Source organism: Rhea pennata, chromosome 3, assembly GCF_028389875.1.
Source record: "Rhea pennata isolate bPtePen1 chromosome 3, bPtePen1.pri, whole genome shotgun sequence".
In the NCBI taxonomy this organism is placed as follows: domain Eukaryota; kingdom Metazoa; phylum Chordata; class Aves; order Rheiformes; family Rheidae; genus Rhea; species Rhea pennata.
In genome coordinates, this window is record NC_084665.1 from 71908866 (window position 1) to 71918722 (window position 9857).

A 9857-nucleotide genomic window follows, 5' to 3' on the forward strand; every position below is an offset into this window, starting at 1 on the left:
TTTGGGACTAAGACCCAGTAAACCTTTTGGTGATTTTATGCTCCCTTAATTCAAGAAAAAAGGATGTTTGCATTCATATTAATGAACATATCATGAGAAATGCTTGGTTTCAACAATCAACAACTGAGTTATACCTGAGTTAGTTCCTCTGAGTTACAACTACCAGCTAGAACTTAATTTTATGGTTAGCCACTAAGGAAATAATGATACTTAATAATTAAGAGAACTGAGAAAATTTGTTATCCCCATACCTAAATTGTGTAACCAGCTGGTCTTCCTGATCCAGACTGGACAAGTGAATCCTATCATTTTTACTCCTGCTCTCTACTTTTAAGATTCACAAAGTATTAAACAGAAAGCGTCTCCTTTAACAACACTCTCAAAAGCAGTTGTGAGGCAATGGCCTAGATTATGCATCTGCTTTTGGCAGACAGTTCTGAGCTGCTGAATTCCTGCTTGAAAGGGAAAAATGTGAGTTGCCAAAAATATTAACCTGTTTTTATGGCCAAGCAAGCAGTAAATTTGTTTGAGAGGAATGCATGTTTTTCTTTTCTGTCTCTGCTTCTTGAGCTAAAACTCTTAAGCTGAGAAGGAAAGATGAAATGAGACTGACTGCACAAAAGAAGCAATAATGTTCCTTTTCTTTGTTCTTTCTGACTCACAGTATAAATCGGCCAAAATGGCAACTGTTGTTCTGTTATTCTCCAAAATCACAAGATTTTTTTCTAACTAAGATTCCGTTAAGAACTTGGCTTTATCTAAGGTGTTCTTTTCTTTTTTTTTCTTTTTATTCTTTTTTCTTTTTTTCTTTCTTTCTTTTTTTTTTTTTTTTTTTTTTTTTTTTTGAATATATGAATAGTGTCATGGGCATAAACCTGTCCTAGAGCAGGGATTTGTGTACATTTTTGTAGGTTTTCTTCCCCAACTCCGAAGCATTATACTCAGCATAACCTTTACAACAAGAGAACTGTTTGAATTCCAAGATGACTGATATCAGTACACCTTGTTCTTGTAAATGGTGAAATCTTTTGCCCTCAAAGTTTTCCATTAAAAAGTTGAATTAATAGTCAGGTCCTTTACTCCTGAAAGTTTTTGCTTGATGATTAAGGAAAAAAGGATTTCACCCCCTTTCTTACCGAAGAGCTCTTCTCAGAACTCCTACATACATTTAGGGCCTCCTACTTTACACTTTAAATATAGGAAATAAGTCTCAGCAGTACAGGTGTATAAGATATATTTCTCCAAGAGAACATTACTTTTATGTCCATAACCACCCATTCTCTGCAAGAATATAGGTCTTCTCTAAATGGTGTGTCCCTTTCTTCTTTCATATGCAAAAACAAAATATAGACAATGAGTCATATTTAAGCAGAATAACAGGAAAACAGAATCCTTTCAGTTATCTCTTAAAAAAAGATGACTTTACACTGAAGTCAACTGCAAAATCCTATCTAAAAGGAAAAGGATAGGGTCTGCAAGTTATAAAAATAAATTTCCAGACAGAATATAATGTAAATTTAGGTAATGATTTGGAACTTCTCCAATCGCAGCTTAAGCCTTGAAAACAACTGATTCCTCTGAAAGTCACTGTAGCTGAACATAAAAATTCTTGTTATACTATAGCAAATTGACATCACACAAGCATCAGTAATGACTTATGCACCAAAGAAACAAAACACCTTCTGTATTTTTGTTGTAGAACAAACAAAAAGAAAAAAATACAAACAGCTTTGTCCAAGCAAATTATGAATTAAAGTTTGTTTGACTTGCTTCATTTTTTATTTGCCAGTAATTTATTGATCCATAAAAATACCAAAAGAAAAATTGACTGTACTGTTGTAACATGGTATACAAATTTTACTCAAAAGGCAGCTTGATGTTGGCTATTAATAATCTGTTTCAAAATTATACCTGTAGTAAACCTGAATCCAGATAATTCCTTACTTTCCTTTATTCTTTCCAGTTTCACTGTAAAAAAGGAAAGTAACAGTTGAAAAGAATAGATATGAATGAATTATTCCACCTCTCCTCACAAGTGAAAGTAAATGTCATTGCATTGGCCTGAATTTATCAGATGTAGGAGCATAGAATTTACAACCCTGAAAGAGACAATTTGTCCATCAAGTCCCATAAAATGTATCTGGCTGAGACCAATAATAGCAGTAGTATAGCAAGAGGAATGTAGAGACATAGAATACTCAAATAGATAATTTTTTGCTTAATGCTGTCTATGGAGGCTTTTTAAAATATTTTTAAAAATTTTTCTGGTGCTTAGAGATTGCCACTTAATATATCACAATAATCAGATGTTGAGGAAGCCAGCTGCTTTCATGAGCAGCAGCCATAGCAACCAATCTCTTGCTGGGTTGGGAGCCAATTCCACAATTTACAAGTAATTCTGTGTTTTTTTTTTTTTTTTTTTTTTTTTTTTTTTCCTGTATTATAAGGCTGGTTGAGCCATTCAGCAAAAACTTCAGGAATATGTATTCGTTTGTGCTAAGGCAGTTCATACAGAAAGGAAATGCTCTATCTTCAGCACTGCTAAAATTCTGATACCTATACCTTAAGGAACTATGTATTTTTCTCTCATTACAAGCATTCTATAATATAATTTAGCAACATCAGTCTTGCGGTGTGTTGCTAGGTCCAGTTGTGCAGAAATTTGAAGATGGGATTTGATTACAATTATTGTCAAAATAGTATAGAAGACATTTGTAAAGCTTAATCTACAACTGAATTTGACCAAACTTAGGGATGTTGTGATATAATGTTTAAATTTCAGCCTATTTTTGTGTTAATGGAAAAGACAACATTTATTGGAATAATTACCAGTGAAATTACAAATGACAAGTTCAGATCAGGAATCCATGCGAGTAACATTCTCTTCAGTGACGTTCACTTCAGTGAAAATGAAAAGTGTTCAATCAAAGGTTGATTTTGATTCCTAAGCATTGAATATTGTAGACTTCTGAGGTGATGTTCAAGACAATAAAATCATTGCTCTGTTAAATAATACTACTCAAAGAACACGGCATGAAATTCTGCATTTAATATCAATTTATCAATTTAACAGCTGTGAGGGGAAATCTCTACATGTAGAGAAAAAAAAGCTTGTTTTCTCTCAAATTCTTAGTATAATTAAACAGCTTTTTCACTAATCATCAGAGAGTTCTGCTATACCTTGGGGAGAGAGGAATAAAAAAAAAAAAAAAAAAAAAAAAAAACACTTCGTTATTAGTCTTAATCAGTGAATTTATCATAGAGAGAGTGGTATTGAAAATCTCAAATCTGTTGATGAATGTGAGTCAAATTCCTGCTGTGAAGACCTAGGTTCACAACTTCATAGAGGAAGCTGTTGCTGGCCATCTATTACATAGTGGTCTGAGACAGAGGAGCAGTGTTCCTACTCCCTTCCACGAATTTATTCTGTACAAAAGAATATTATGGCTTAGATATTTTTTTCTGGAAAAAAAGATATCAAATCTTGAACTTTGCAATATTTCTCTCGGGGTTCCTTTTTATAATTTTAGCTAGATTTGTAAGCCTAGTAAAGAATTTTTGTAATAATTTAGTCCAGTTTCTAATATGACAGATTATTATCACAAAGCCAAATCCAGATTTTTGCTCCAGCAAATCATTAGAAATGATTGCTGAATCATCTTAAAATGATAGAATGTTTATATCTGTGATAGCCCTGCTTTAAGGAAACAATTACTTTAATAGGTATCTGCAATACAGCATACATTAATTTAATTAAGAGATAATATGAACTGAACAGAACATTGTCAGAAGATAATAGTCTTTTGCTTCTACATGAATGCCAAGGCATACGAATAAATAGTAAGGGCACACTGAAACATTTATTTTCAAAGAAGACACACTTATTATGTGGTTCTATTTGACTGTAATCATTTCTATTGCACCAACAGGTTTATGTAAATCTAGAGCTTGATCTCCATATAGACTAATCTGGTGCTTGCAAAATCAGGCATTACTGTTACTATTCTGCTTAGAAAGACAACAAAGAATGTTTGTGTCAACTAAACTCCAAGTTCCCAGTTTTCCAAAAGTTATTTCCCATTTTTCCATAATTTCCCCCACTCACTTTCTTGATTTTCCTTGATTTTCCTCACTCACAGAAATTACAGAATCACAGAATGGTTGAGGTTGGAAGGGACCTTGGAGATCATCTAGGCCAACCCCCCTGCTCAAGCAGGATCACCTAAAGCACTCTGCACAAGATCACATCCAGGTGGGTTTCAAATATCTCTGGAGAAGGAGACTCCACAACCTCTCCAGTCCTCTGATCATCTTTGTAGCCCTCTGCTGGACTCTCTCCAGTAGCTCCAGGTCTCTCTTGTCCTGGGGAGCCCAGAACTGGACGCAGGACTCGAGATGAGGCCTCCCCAGGGCTGAGTAGAGGGGCAGGACCACCTCCCTCCACCTGCTGGCAGCACGCTTCCTAATGGACCCCAGGAGACCATTGGCCTTCTTGGCCCCAAGGGCACATTGCTGCCTTAGTTGAACAAAACTGGACCCATTACTGACCCCTGGGGGACACCACTATCTACAGGCCTCCAACCAGACTCCACTCCACTGATGACGACCCTCTGAGCTCTGCCTTTCAGCCAGTTCTCAATCCACCTCACTGTCCACTCGTCTAACCCACACTTCCTGAGCTTATCTAAGAGGATGTTATGGGAGACAGTGTGAAAAGCCTTGCTGAAGTCAAGGTACACAATGTCCACTGCTCTCCCCTCATCCACCCAGCCAGTCATCCCCTCACAGAAGGCTATCAGGTTGGTTAAGCAGGATTTCCCCTTGGTGAATCCATGCTGACTACTCCAGATCACTTTTTCTTTTTTTTTTTTTTTTTTTTTTTTTTCCCTCCATATGCTTAGAGACGATATCCAGGATGAAGGACTCACTTTGGTGATTCCTACCCAGTAAATATGATCATAGCCTTGTCTCAGTCTATTCTGATCTTACCAGACTGTGGTAGATATACTGAAATTTTGTGTGGCAGACATCACCACAATTTAATGTTTCCATTAAATCTCTCTCCTTAAACTTCAATACTGTTTTGTTATTTCTACCATGTTAGTTATATTTGATTCAGTCTCCTTTGCTGTGCCCAGATATATAGCGAGAAGACAATTGCTGCTTAGATTTTCAGTATGTAATGGTAAACAGCAGGCCAACTGAATAGTGACAAGAGAGGTTTTCTTCACTTCCTAGCCACTTTCTAGGATATGAATCTATCATACAACTGTCCTCATAAATTTCTCATGTTCCATCATAAAATGGATTATTCTTTCTGGACCACATGCTGAGCCTTTTGGAACCCTGCTCTTGAGATGGATAGATAGCTTCTAATTTCCAGACTGAATTCCTTCTTCTCCAATGTACACTGACTTGTTTTATGCCAGTGCTGTCCATCACTGTAAATAGCTCTTATCTCTTTCTGATATTTACCTCATGAGTGAACAGTTTTAATGGCATTTATTCTTAATTTTTATCTGGAAAATAAAGCTCTCCTTTAAACATTTTCAGGAATTCTGCCATTATTTTAATAGCAGCACAGAGCTCTCTAGCTTGATGGTACACTATACCTGTAAAACCTCTTAAACCACTTTCCTGAAAGGAATTTGACTTATATTAATTCTTTTGCCTCCTTTGTGTCCTTATTTCTCAGCAATCTCACACAGCTTTAACAATCCCGAGATATCTTCATATCTGCCTTTATTTCTATCTTTTCTGGATAGTCTGTACCTGTGCTCCACTATGTTCCTATAATGTTGCTGCATGCCAGGATGTGGTTGCAGAAGGAGGTGACAATGAGACAAGTGCAATTAGTTCAGTAAATAGAGCAGCTGTCATTATAGGGAAATTCTTGAAAGATTAAAAAAAAAAAGTAATGTAATGAGTTGATTCTATGTATTTTTTTTGTAAACAGAACATGCACAGGGGAAAGTACAGTAGTGAATGAGGAGTAATTGGATTAATAAGGAAAGAAATGTCTTTTATGGGCTTAAATTCTTTGCAGAATTAGGGTTGCTATACAGATAGTGTTATTCTGCGTCTGCTCAGCTTGCAGGTACACACTAACTCCTAATTACTCCTTTCACAGAATTCATTCCTGTCTGTTCTCCTAGGGAGGACTTTCAAGGCACTTCTGGGGGACTTTAACATCTAAATCCCTTAATTGATTTTGAAAATCCAAATCAGGTAAGATGCTTCAGAGTAGGAATCTTCTAGAACAGAAAATTACTAACAATTCCCTCTTTTTTTTCATACCATTGTTCTTCCAGACCCTAGCAGGTTTGTGTAACTACTTGATATCATTACATGAAATGTATAGATTCTCTTATGAAAGTTTTCTATAAGTTTTATTTATTCTTATTCTGTGAAAAGCATCTTATTCTTTATGACTTTATCTCACCTCAAAACTCAGAATCCTCCAAAAGTCACTTAATGGAACTATCATATTCTCTGAGTACAAACTGCCACACAAATAGCAAATCGATATTTTAAATAGTTTAGACCTGATAAGTAAAAATTAGTATGTACATTGCAAATAAGAATAATTTTAGTGGGAATACTGTGCTGTTTTAATAAAGGATATGCAAGAGACCTACATTTCAGAAACTGAAAGAAATAAAGATACTTCACCACTTATAATCTAGATCAATATAGAGTAATTAAAACCGTAGTTTCCTACTTTAACTAGAAAAGAGCAGCTCCTGACATAGCATCAATTTTCCATTCTTGTGGCTTATCAGCCAGCTGCCCAATTGATTTTCTATGGTTTGGGTGATTCCTAGCCAGGGAATAGAGAAACGCTGCAGCATGATTGTGAAAATGTGGTTTCGACCTTCCGTTTCCCCTTCATTTCCTGTTATCCTGGGGAATAAACTGACCCTGCGTTTTGGGGTACCCCAGCACCCGTGCAAGGGAATATAGTTCCTACTAAGTTCACCTCAGATATACAGAAATAATCCCAAGGAATGTGTTTGAAAATATGTGGAAGAGATTCTTATCTCACGTTCACTAGTAAAATGTCAGAGTAACTTCAGTTATAGCCATCAGATTTAAACTAGACTTAAATTGCTGAGATAGATATCTCCACCTTGGATTTTTTCTCTCTGAGAATTCTCTATTCCCTTTTGTTATCGACAAATTTTTAGTCCTAAAATATTGCCAGAAGACCTTTGGTTATAAGTTAAGCCTCTCAGTGTGTGAAGAAATCTGAAGTAAATAACATAGGCAGAATGAAGTTAGGAATAAAATAAGAAGTGTTAATCTCCTCCTTCTTTCTGCATACAAACAGTAGATTAAAAACTAAAGATTTCTAACTTAATGGCAACTCCTTGAAGCATTTATGTTATTCAATTAAAATGCATTGAGCAATAAAAAATGCATGGCATATACAACAAAAGTAGCTGAAAAGGCTAATTGGAAACCTAGCTGTTACAATGACAAATGGCTCCATCTCTTGCTTTTAATTCATATATCATTATATATCAATAAGGACTAATTTGTAAAATGCCTCACAGGCTTTGATTGACACTAACCGACTGGCTAGCTGTAGCTGCCTTAATGATAGACATTTGCAACAGTCTCAAGGGTAAAAAGACCAGTATTATGCGACCTCTGATATAGCTCACTTTCAAGTTTGAGTCTGAAGAATAATAACCTACAGCCATGGAACTTAATGTGGATTACTGTTCTCTTCCCAACTCACATGTCATTGAAAGGATTCACTTTTGCCAGAAATATTTAACCTCATTATAATTAAAGGCATTATCTTCAAACACAGGTTCTTCAATTAATGGTTTTGGTCTGTCAATGTAATTATTGCAATAGGTTTACTATGCAAATTCTGTGGCTTTCTGAATCCATCTCATACAGAGATTGTTAAGCTAGTATTATACTGACTGTGCCAAGCTGTTCTTTTCTTCCAAAAAAATGAATTATCACAAAATTACCCACAGAGGACTGTGCTAAGATCATGTCTGACAACCAAGAGTGTGGGACCAAAAATTACTGTATTTTGCTTGGTGGAGAAAAAGTTCAGAGGACAGAATATTCCTCCCATCAGTTGTGATTAGTTTCCTTCCTGCAAAAATTGAGATCCCGCCTCCTGAGTCCCTTACCCAAGAGCTTTGGGGCTCCATCATGACACTCTAAACTTTCACCAGCCCATTCGGAGAATTGCCCTGAACATACCACACCAGATGGAGGAAATTAAAGGAAAATGCCAGCTTCACGGCATGAGCTAAAGCCTAAAACCACCGCTCTTTTCCTCACATGTCTTTTTATCTCCTTTCACTCTTTTTTCTTTTTTATTTTGATTCTTTTCTCTTTTTGTCTTTGGCATAAACAAGAGCCTAATTTTGCCAGTTAAATCCTCACCGCATAGAGGCTGCTACAGAAATATTCTGCTGCTGGTAGAGGTTTGCCCTGTCCCCAACAGTGACTGTGGTGGATAAGTATTTTATCACCTTCTGGCTGACAAAAGTAACCTCCTCAGACAGCACAGCTGTGCACACAAGAAGATATGTGTCTTCAGTGGTGTAAGCAACCATCCTGGACTAGTGAGAACAGCCTCTTGGCTCACACTGTGTCCTATTCTAAAGAATTCTAATGAATTGAGGGCACCAAACTCAGAAGTAGAAGATGTATTTTCCTTTTTTTGGTACTCTTTTTCATTTATTTTTGTCTATGTTTATATTCTTTTGTTCTGAAAACACAGACTGCGACAACACCATCTAAACTTCTTTTACCGTATTATTTTTTTTTGTCCTAAGTGGATAACTATTAATATCCAGAAGGCTGCCCTATAGGAATTTTATTTCTAACAGCTCTAGAGAAAAAGCAGAGAGAAATAGAAAAGTGTTGTTTAAAAACATTCTTCAGTTCCTTACATGTCATACAATTTAACTGTTTTCTCATTTCTGTATCTTTAATACAAGTTAAAAATTTTGAATAGCGTTTATTACCATGGTGCTCAAAATCCTGAACTTAGCTGTTCACAGTATTATTCAGTGATAAGATCATGAGAACAACTTTATAACGTTCAGCCTGCTTAATCTACCTCAGTTAACATAGTATTTTTTTCCTAGGTTTTATACTAGCACCTGTCACTGTACTATTCAAACTCCTAAACATTCTTTTTAGGAAAAGAATGACATTAAATGACTTTTTAATAACATCCTGGATATAAATTAACCTTATAAAATGAGTATTTTAAGGTTTTCAGATCATAGTGCCCTTCTTTCTTTAGGAATCTTACTAACATATGTCTTTCATCATCTATTCCTTGTAATATTTAAAAGTAATTATTTTCTTTAAAAAAAATACATCAGAATTTCAATCTCCCTTTCTATAGTGCTTTATCCACCACAGGAGAAAGAGATTAGCTTATCTAGATGCATATATAACTTGCCTACATGTCAACTTTTTATCTCTGGAACTGTAAAATGCTAATTTTCAGAAAGTTTCATCATTTGAAGGAAGCTTTGCTTAATGTCAGTAAAACTCAGTTTTGCTCAGGAATGATGCTCTGGAAGGTGTGGAGGCATTTCCCATTTAGAACATTATTTATGGTTCAGCAACTGCTCATTGTTTTGCGATGGTGTATTTGGTCTCAGAAAACAACAACAAAAAAAATCAAACAAGAACTATTCCCTCCAGAAAATGACCTCCAGCGCCTGCTCCCACCAGTGGGGCAGTCACTGCAGCAGTGGCGAGACCAATTCAATCCCAGCTGTTCTCTGTGGAAAGAAAATCCCAAGGTGAGGAATGAAGTAACCTCGCTCTTTATGATAGCTTTTAAAAACAGAAAGACAAGGTTT